Genomic DNA, 7,533 nt, shown 5'->3' with positions numbered 1-7,533 from the left:
GCTGGCAGCAGACTCCTCTGGGCTGTGTGCAGCTGTGTGACCCCACCATCCTGGCAGTGTGGCCTGGGCCTGTGCGACACCTGCAGGGCTCTGAGCCACTGTCGCCCTGGCCCAGGCGTGAGGAGGGCTCCAGCCCCGTCAGGTGCACAAGGCAGAGCTCCGTTTGCAAAGCCCTCTTGTCGCTCTCCTCGGACCCCCTGGGGCATGGGGTGCAGCCATCCACGGAGACCCCTATTCCTCCCCTCGCCCCACAGCGCCCTGTCCACGTTTGGATGAGAAGTCGTGATTAATGTGAAATTAGTGTGTTTGCTGCAGCCTCCCACGGGAGCTGTCCGTACCCGGGATGGTACCTGTCCCCTGTGGGTGGGCATTCCCACTCCTGAGACTTTCTCGCCACTGACGGTCACCCAGGTGGGTGGGGGGTGGGCAGGCCGTGTCTCTCCCCACGGACAGGGTCACCCAGGTGGGTGGGGGGTGGGCAAGCCGTGTCTCTCCCCACGGACAGGGTCACCCAGGAGGGTGGGGGGTGGGCAGGCCGTGTCTCCCCACGGATAGGGTCACCCAGGTAGATGGGCCCTGTCTCCTCACAGATGGGTTCAAGCAGGCGGGTGGGGGTGGGCCATTCCAGGTGTGCCTTCCCTGCCCCCTGAACTCTCAGGATCAGAGGAGCTGGGCTCTGGGGTTCCTGGACCGTCTTCCAGGTGGGGGTGCTGGGTGGGGAGCAGGGAAGGGTAGGGGGCCTCCATGGGGCCACCTCTCCTCCTCTGCCGGTGTGTGTGTGTGTGTGTGTGAGCAATTTTTTGCTTCTTTTTCATTTTATTTTAATATTTATTATAAAGGTGAGGGTGTTGTAGACCCTGTGGACCTCTGGTTAGGATGGAGGGGGGGAGGTGGATGAGCTAAGGGGTCAGTTTCTCGTGCGTCCGCTGAGGGGGTGGAGGGCTGCTCCTTGCTGTTGGACTACACTGGCACCCAGGGAGAGCTGCCCCATTAGATGCCCCCGTGAGCGGGAGAACGTCCGAGGGTGTTGCTCCAGTGGTCTCGGTTGTTCTGACAAGTTGTTGGCTTTCTTACACCAGAGGTGAGGAATTCTGCCTGAGGCCTGCGGGCCGTCCGCTGCCGTCGGTGCCTGTTGCAGAGCACGGCCTGGAGTGTCGCTCCCCCTGCCCCCTTGCCACCCTCTGAAGAGGGAGGGACCCAGAGGTTCCTGTGGTCTAGGTGGCCAACTGTCCTGTCTTTGGTGTGATCTGGAAGGCTCTGTATCGTTGCAGGGAGTCGGCCCTGTGGTGGCCTGGTCCTGCAACATGGGCTCCGGGGTCAGAGCGGGGGCCCCAAGAGACCCCACTGGGAGGTCATCTGAGCTGGTTCTGGGTGTGCTGGCGGGAGCAGGCTCAGGCTCTGTATGCCCCCTAAAGTCGGGGAGTGAGTGGGGGGCCCCAAGAGACCCCACTGGGAGGCCCTCTGAGCTGGCTCTGGGTGTGCTGGCAGAAGCAGGCTCAGGCTCCGTATGCCCCCCACACCAGCCGGTGCAAGTATAGTGGGTACAGTTGCCTGGTCATTCTCTTCCCTGGCCCTGCTTCTCAGGTGAACCAGCAGGTGCTGCCGCCTAATCGGGGCAGCACAGAAGAATTCCTGCCTGGTCCAGTCTCGTCCCAGCCCCAATTGAGGGCACTAAGGCCTGCTGAACCCCTTCTGTGCCCTCCCCATGGCCTGGTTCTTGCAGGTGCTGGCAGGTGCTACTGCCTAGCCCAGCTGAGCCCATCCACCACCAGCCCCAGCTCTCTCCTTCAGGCACAGCGGCCTAGCCCTGCCTGGCCTGTTCCCAGTCCCACAGCTGTCCTTCAGGCATTGTGGACTAGTCTCGGTGACCCCATGAACTGTTTCCAGACCAGATCCAATCACAATGAGTGCCAATGGATGTTGTGACCTAGCCTGGCAGTCTGTCCCCATCTGCTTTACTGCCTGACCCAGTGAGGGGTCCCCGGATTCCCTCATAGTTCCCTGAGTTCCCTGTGGGTGCAGTGGCCTGGTCCATGAAACCCCAAGAAATCATTTTATAGACATCAGAGCAGCCCTTGTAGATTGGGAACCGTGCAGGATGTGTCCTTGACCCCTGCGGGATGTGTCCTTGACCTCAGTGGGATGTGTCCTTGACCTCAGTGGGATGTGCCTTTGACCCCTGTGGGATGTGTCCTTGACCCCTGTGGGGTGTGTCCTTGACCCCTGTGGGATGTGTCTTTGACTCCTGTGGGATGTGTCCTTGACCCCTGCGGGATGTGTCCTTGACTTTAGCAGGATGTGCCCTTGACCCCTGTGGGATGTGTCCTTGACCCCTGCGGGATGTGTCCTTGACTTCAGCAGGATGTGTCCTTGACCTCAGTGGGATGTGTCCTTGACCTCAGTGGGATGTGCCCTTGACCTCAGTGGGATGTGTCCTTGACCTCTGTGGGATGTGTCCTTGACCCCTGCGGGATGTGTCCTTGACCTCAGTGGGATGTGTCCTTGACCCCTGTGGGATGTGTCCTTGACCCCTGTGGGATGTGTCCTTGACCTCAGTGGGATGTGCCTTTGACCCCTGTGGGATGTGTCCTTGACCCCTGTGGGATGTGTCCTTGACCCCTGTGGGATGTGTCCTTGACTTTAGCAGGATGTGCCCTTGACCCCTGTGGGATGTGTCCTTGACCCCTGCGGGATGTGTCCTTGACTTTAGCAGGATGTGCCCTTGACCCCTGTGGGATGTGTCCTTGACCCCTGCAGGATGTGTCCTTGACCCCTGTGGGATGTGTCCTTGACCCCTGCAGGATGTGCCCTTGACCTCAGTGGGATGTGTCCTTGACCCCTGCGGGATGTGTCCTTGACCTCAGTGGGATGTGTCCTTGACCTCTGTGGGATGTGTCCTTGACCCCTGTGGGATGTGCCCTTGACCTCAGTGGGATGTGTCCTTGACCTCAGTGGGATGTGTCCTTGACCCCTGTGGGATGTGCCCTTGACCTCAGTGGGATGTGTCCTTGACCTCTGTGGGATGTGTCCTTGACCCCTGTGGGATGTGTCCTTGACCCCTGTGGGATGTGCCCTTGACCTCTGTGGGATGTGTCCTTGACCTCTGTGCGATGTGTCCTTGACCCCTGTGGGATGTGTAAGGTTTCCGTATATATTTAGAAGGCAGATCTGTGGTCCACTGGTTCACTCCCAGATGGCTGCAGCGAGCAGCAGTGGACCAGGCTAAGCCAGGAGTCTGAGTAGTTGTCCTGTGAGAGCGCAGGGTCCCACACACTTGGGCCAGTCTCCTCTGCCTTCCCAGGCCATAAGCAGGGAGCGGGCTAGGAAGTGGAGCAGCTGGGACTCGAACCGGCACCCATTTGGGACAGTCGTGCTGCAGGCAGTAGCTTTACACGCCATGCCGTGACGCTGGCCCCTGTGAGGGCTGGCGGGGCATGTTACAGCTTTTCCTTATGTTGAGGAGTGTGATGTGGCGTGGGGTGCATGGGCTGTGAGGTCCTGCCCAGTGTCGAGGGTGCGTCTGGGGTGACGCGTTGACATCGCCGCTGATGGGTCACGTTGGGGGCCGGGCCAGCCCTGGTCTGTGTGGGTGTGCCGTGGGTCGTGGTGACAGTCCTCTCATGGAGAGGCCAGTGCAGACCAGAAGGGCGGCGTGGAAGCGGTGTGTGCCTCCATGCGCTCTGAGCCCTTCCTGGTGCTGTGCTCGGTTTGCTCAAGATTGTTGTGTCCGGGGGCGGTGCTGTGGCTCAACAGGCTGATATTCCGCCTTCAAGCAGCCGCATCCCATGTGGGCGCAGGTTCTAATCTCAGCAGCCCCACTTCCCACCCAGCTCCCTGCTGTGTCCTGCGAAAGCAGTAGGGGACGGCCCAAGGCCTTGGGCTCCTGCACCCGTGTGGGAGACCCGTAAGAGGCTCCTGGCTCCTGGCTTTGGATCGGCTCAGCTCCAGCCCTTGTCGCCACTTGGGGAGTGAACCAGCAGATGAGATGTTTGTCTCTTCTCTCAGTAAATCTGCCTGTTCGATAATAAATATGTGAGTGAATATGAAAGGCTGACTTAGTTGTTTGAAAGAGACAGAGACGGGAACCCGGCCCTCCTCAGGCTTTCGTGTGTGTCTATGTTGGCGTGTTTCCACACTGCTGTTTCTGTGTGTTGTGTGTATTTCCACGTGCTGTGTGTTTCAGCGTGTGCATGCGTGTGTGCTTGTGGCTGCAGGTGCCCAGCCCCTCCCGGCTGTGTGTGCACGGTCACCAGCAGGGTCCTCCCTGACTCCCGTGGGTGCCCAGGATGGCAGCCGTTCTCCCCTCCACAGCGTTGGATGTAGGGGACCCCACAGCCGAGCCCACCCGTGACTGGAGGGCCCCACCCAGCCGGGAACAACACACAACACGGCCCCCCCACCCCAACAGGAGGGTCTCCCAGCCCGGGACGCCACAGCCAGCCCCACCCCAACAGGAGGGTCCCCCAGCCCGGGACGCCACAGCCGGCCACACCCCATCAGGAGGGTCCCCCAGCCCGGGACGCCACAGCCGGCCACACCCCAACAGGAGGGTCCCCCAGCCCGGGACGCCACAGCCGGCCACACCCCAACAGGAGGGTCCCCCAGCCCGGGACTCCACAGCTGGCTCCATCCCGTGACAAGAGGGTCCCCTAGCCTGGACGCCCACAGCTGACCGCACCCCAACAGGAGGGCCCCCCAGCCTGAACACCCACAGCTGGCCACACCCGTGACAAGAGGGCCCCCCAGCCCGGACGCCCACAGCTGACTGCACCCTCCTGTTGGGGTGTGGCCCACCAGAGGGTCCCCCAGCCCAGGACTCCACAGCCGGCCCCACCTGCGAGGGTTTCCCTCGTGCTTCGCTCCCCTTGGGTTTTCTTGCTAGCATTCATGGTTGGGGTTCTCTGGGTTCCTTGTTGGCGTGAGTCTGCTTCTTCCTCCTGAGCCAGCTGCCCCGCTCCGCTCTGTGTGTGTGTGTGTATCCGTGTGAAAGGCAGGTGAGACACAGCTGTCCCCTGGCTCACTCCCCATGTGGCCGTACTGGAGCCAGGAGCTCCGTCTGGGTCTCCCACGGGGGTGCAGGGCCCTTCTCGGCCTCCTGGGGTGCAGTTGGCAGGAGGCAGCCCCAGTGTGGGGTGTGGGCATCCCACAGGTGCCTCAGCTGCTGCGCCCGACACCTGCTTCTCGACTCCGTGCCCTATGGGGACCTCCAGCAAAACGTTGGCTGGCAGCGGCATCTAGAGAAGCATGCCCTCGCTCTCTGGCTGGCCCTGTGTGCTTTGTTTTTAAATGTTTTAATTATTTGTATTAGAAAATCAGTATTAAGAGAAGGAGAAAAATCTTCCATCTGCTGGTTCACTCCCCAAATGGCCACAACAGCCAGAGCTGGGCCAGGCGGAAGCCAGGAGCCAGGAGCCTCCGCCAGGACTCCCACGCGGGCACAGGGTCCCCAGGCTTTGGGCCGTCCTCCACTGCTTTCGCAGGCCACAGCAGGGAGCTGGATAGGAAGTGGAATTTCCAGGACTAGAACCGTTAGGGTCTCTCCGTGAGTGGAGTCAGACACCCCACCCGTTAGGGTCTTTGCATGGGCGGAGCCAGGGACCCCGCCAGAGTCTGCTGTGGGTGGAACGGGGGGCCCTCTTTGGGTCTCCCCATGGGTGGGGTCGGACATCCCACAGCCGGGGTCCCGTTAGGGCGTCCCCAGCGGGAGCTGCCATCCCATGCAGCCCCTGTGTCACACACCTGCATGGTCTGCTTCCTGACCTTGGCCCTGGCCCAGCTGGGGAAGCATTTGGAGAGGGAACCGGCAGGTGCTCAGATCTCCCTGCCATAAATGCTTAAAAACAAAACAGGCAAATGGCCGTGCCTTACCTGCTGTGTCCCTCCTCCCAGAAACCCGTGAGTGTGGTGTGAAATGTGAAGTTTGTGTGTGTGTGCTGTCTGGTGTGAGGTGTGTGGTTTGTGTGCGTTCTGTGGCTGCCCCCAGCCCCACTCACTTTCCCACTTGCTGTGGTCTGGAAACTCTCTCCCTTAGCCTCCTGGCACAGCCCGGCCTCCCTCGGAGCCCCCACTCCGTGCCCTCATCCCCCAGGCTGAGTTCCCAGCTGACCCTGAAGAGAAGGCCTGGCCCCTGAGCTCAATTTCTGGGAGTTGGGGGAGGCACACTCAGGGCTGTGGCGTCCTGGACTCCGGGGAGGGGTCCCCACTGGTCCCCAGGCCCATGGGGAGGTGGGCTCCATCCTCCCCTGTGGTGGCTCCCCGGGGCTCTCCCATCTCCACGGCCTCTTGGGGCTGGGCTGGCCTCAGGCTGTGGAGTGGGGCCAGGGCGGCGGGCCCTGTGTGGCCAGCAGGGACGTGACCTTGCAGGGTGCGGCAGGCCGCACCCCGGGGTGCTCAGCCACAGCCCGGCAGTCCTCCTCCTGCGCCATCAGCAGGACCCGGAGCGGAGTGGGGATGCTGAGTTGGAGCCTCTGTGCAGCCTGGGCCCTCTTCCTGGCCTGGGGAGCCGTGCAGTGCAGGGGTGGGGTTGGCGGGGAGCAGGTCCCTGCATTTCTGGAAGCCCTGCTGCTGGGACCCCCCCACCCTCCTTCAGCAGGGGTGGTGGGTCCAGCCGCCTTGGTCAGTCCGTCCGTCCGTCTGTCCAGGGTCTGTCTGCCCGTGGTCTTCCCATGGGTGCTAGCTAGCTGCATTTCTGGTTTCCAAGTCAGTACCCTGCCCTGGTCCTGAAGGCAGCCCGGAGGGACCGGGCTCCCCGTGCCAGGTGCGGCCCCCCCAGGAGCTCGGGGCGGGGCGGGGCCTGCGGTGACGGGCGTGGGCGTGGCCACGGCTTTTATTCAGCCCCCAGGATCCTGGCTGCGTTATCTTCATTTCCTTTAATTTGTGGGGTTTCTAGTAAGTGGGCTTAAAAATAGGCCTGGGCATTCCGCCAGGGAATCTCCATGTCTCCTGCTGCCACGGCTGAGTGGGGGGCACGGTCACTCGAGCCACTGGCTCCTGCCGGGCGGCGAGGGGGCCTGCTTGGTGGTGCCTGGGAGGGGATAGGCTGCAGCCCCTCACTGCTGCACATAGGGCCAGCGTCGGGCCTGGGCACGCCCAGGGCACACAGCAGACGGGCAGCGAGGATAGGGTCTGCCCGGGGTCCTCTGACAGAGGCCTGGTCACCTGCTTGCTGGTGACCAACACACATCCAGGGCGCCTGTGGGAGATGGAAGTCGCTGGGCAGCCAGGTGGGCACACAGCCTAGTGCTGTCCCTCTGGCCACACAGGCCTCCCACCTGCAGTCTTTCTAGGGTCCATGCAGAGCCTTGGCACTACTGGCCAGCTGGGGAGGTTGCAGGCCTGTCGCTGGCAGGTTGCCGGAGGGTCGCCGGCAGGTCGCCAGCAGGTCGCAGCTGTGTGGGACCCAGCGTTGGAGGCCTGGCTCCCTTGTTTGTGCTCATGTTGCGGCTCCTCCCCGGGGTCTGTGAGGTACTCCCACCCTGGTCTCTGTCTCCCCAACTCCAGCCTGGCACCTGTCTCGGCAACCTGGTATATCCC

Source organism: Ochotona curzoniae, unplaced genomic scaffold (assembly GCF_017591425.1).
Source record: "Ochotona curzoniae isolate NIBS_2020 unplaced genomic scaffold, NIBS_Ocur_1.0 scaffold_3208, whole genome shotgun sequence".
Taxonomy (NCBI): domain Eukaryota; kingdom Metazoa; phylum Chordata; class Mammalia; order Lagomorpha; family Ochotonidae; genus Ochotona; species Ochotona curzoniae.
This window is presented reverse-complemented; position numbering follows the sequence as displayed.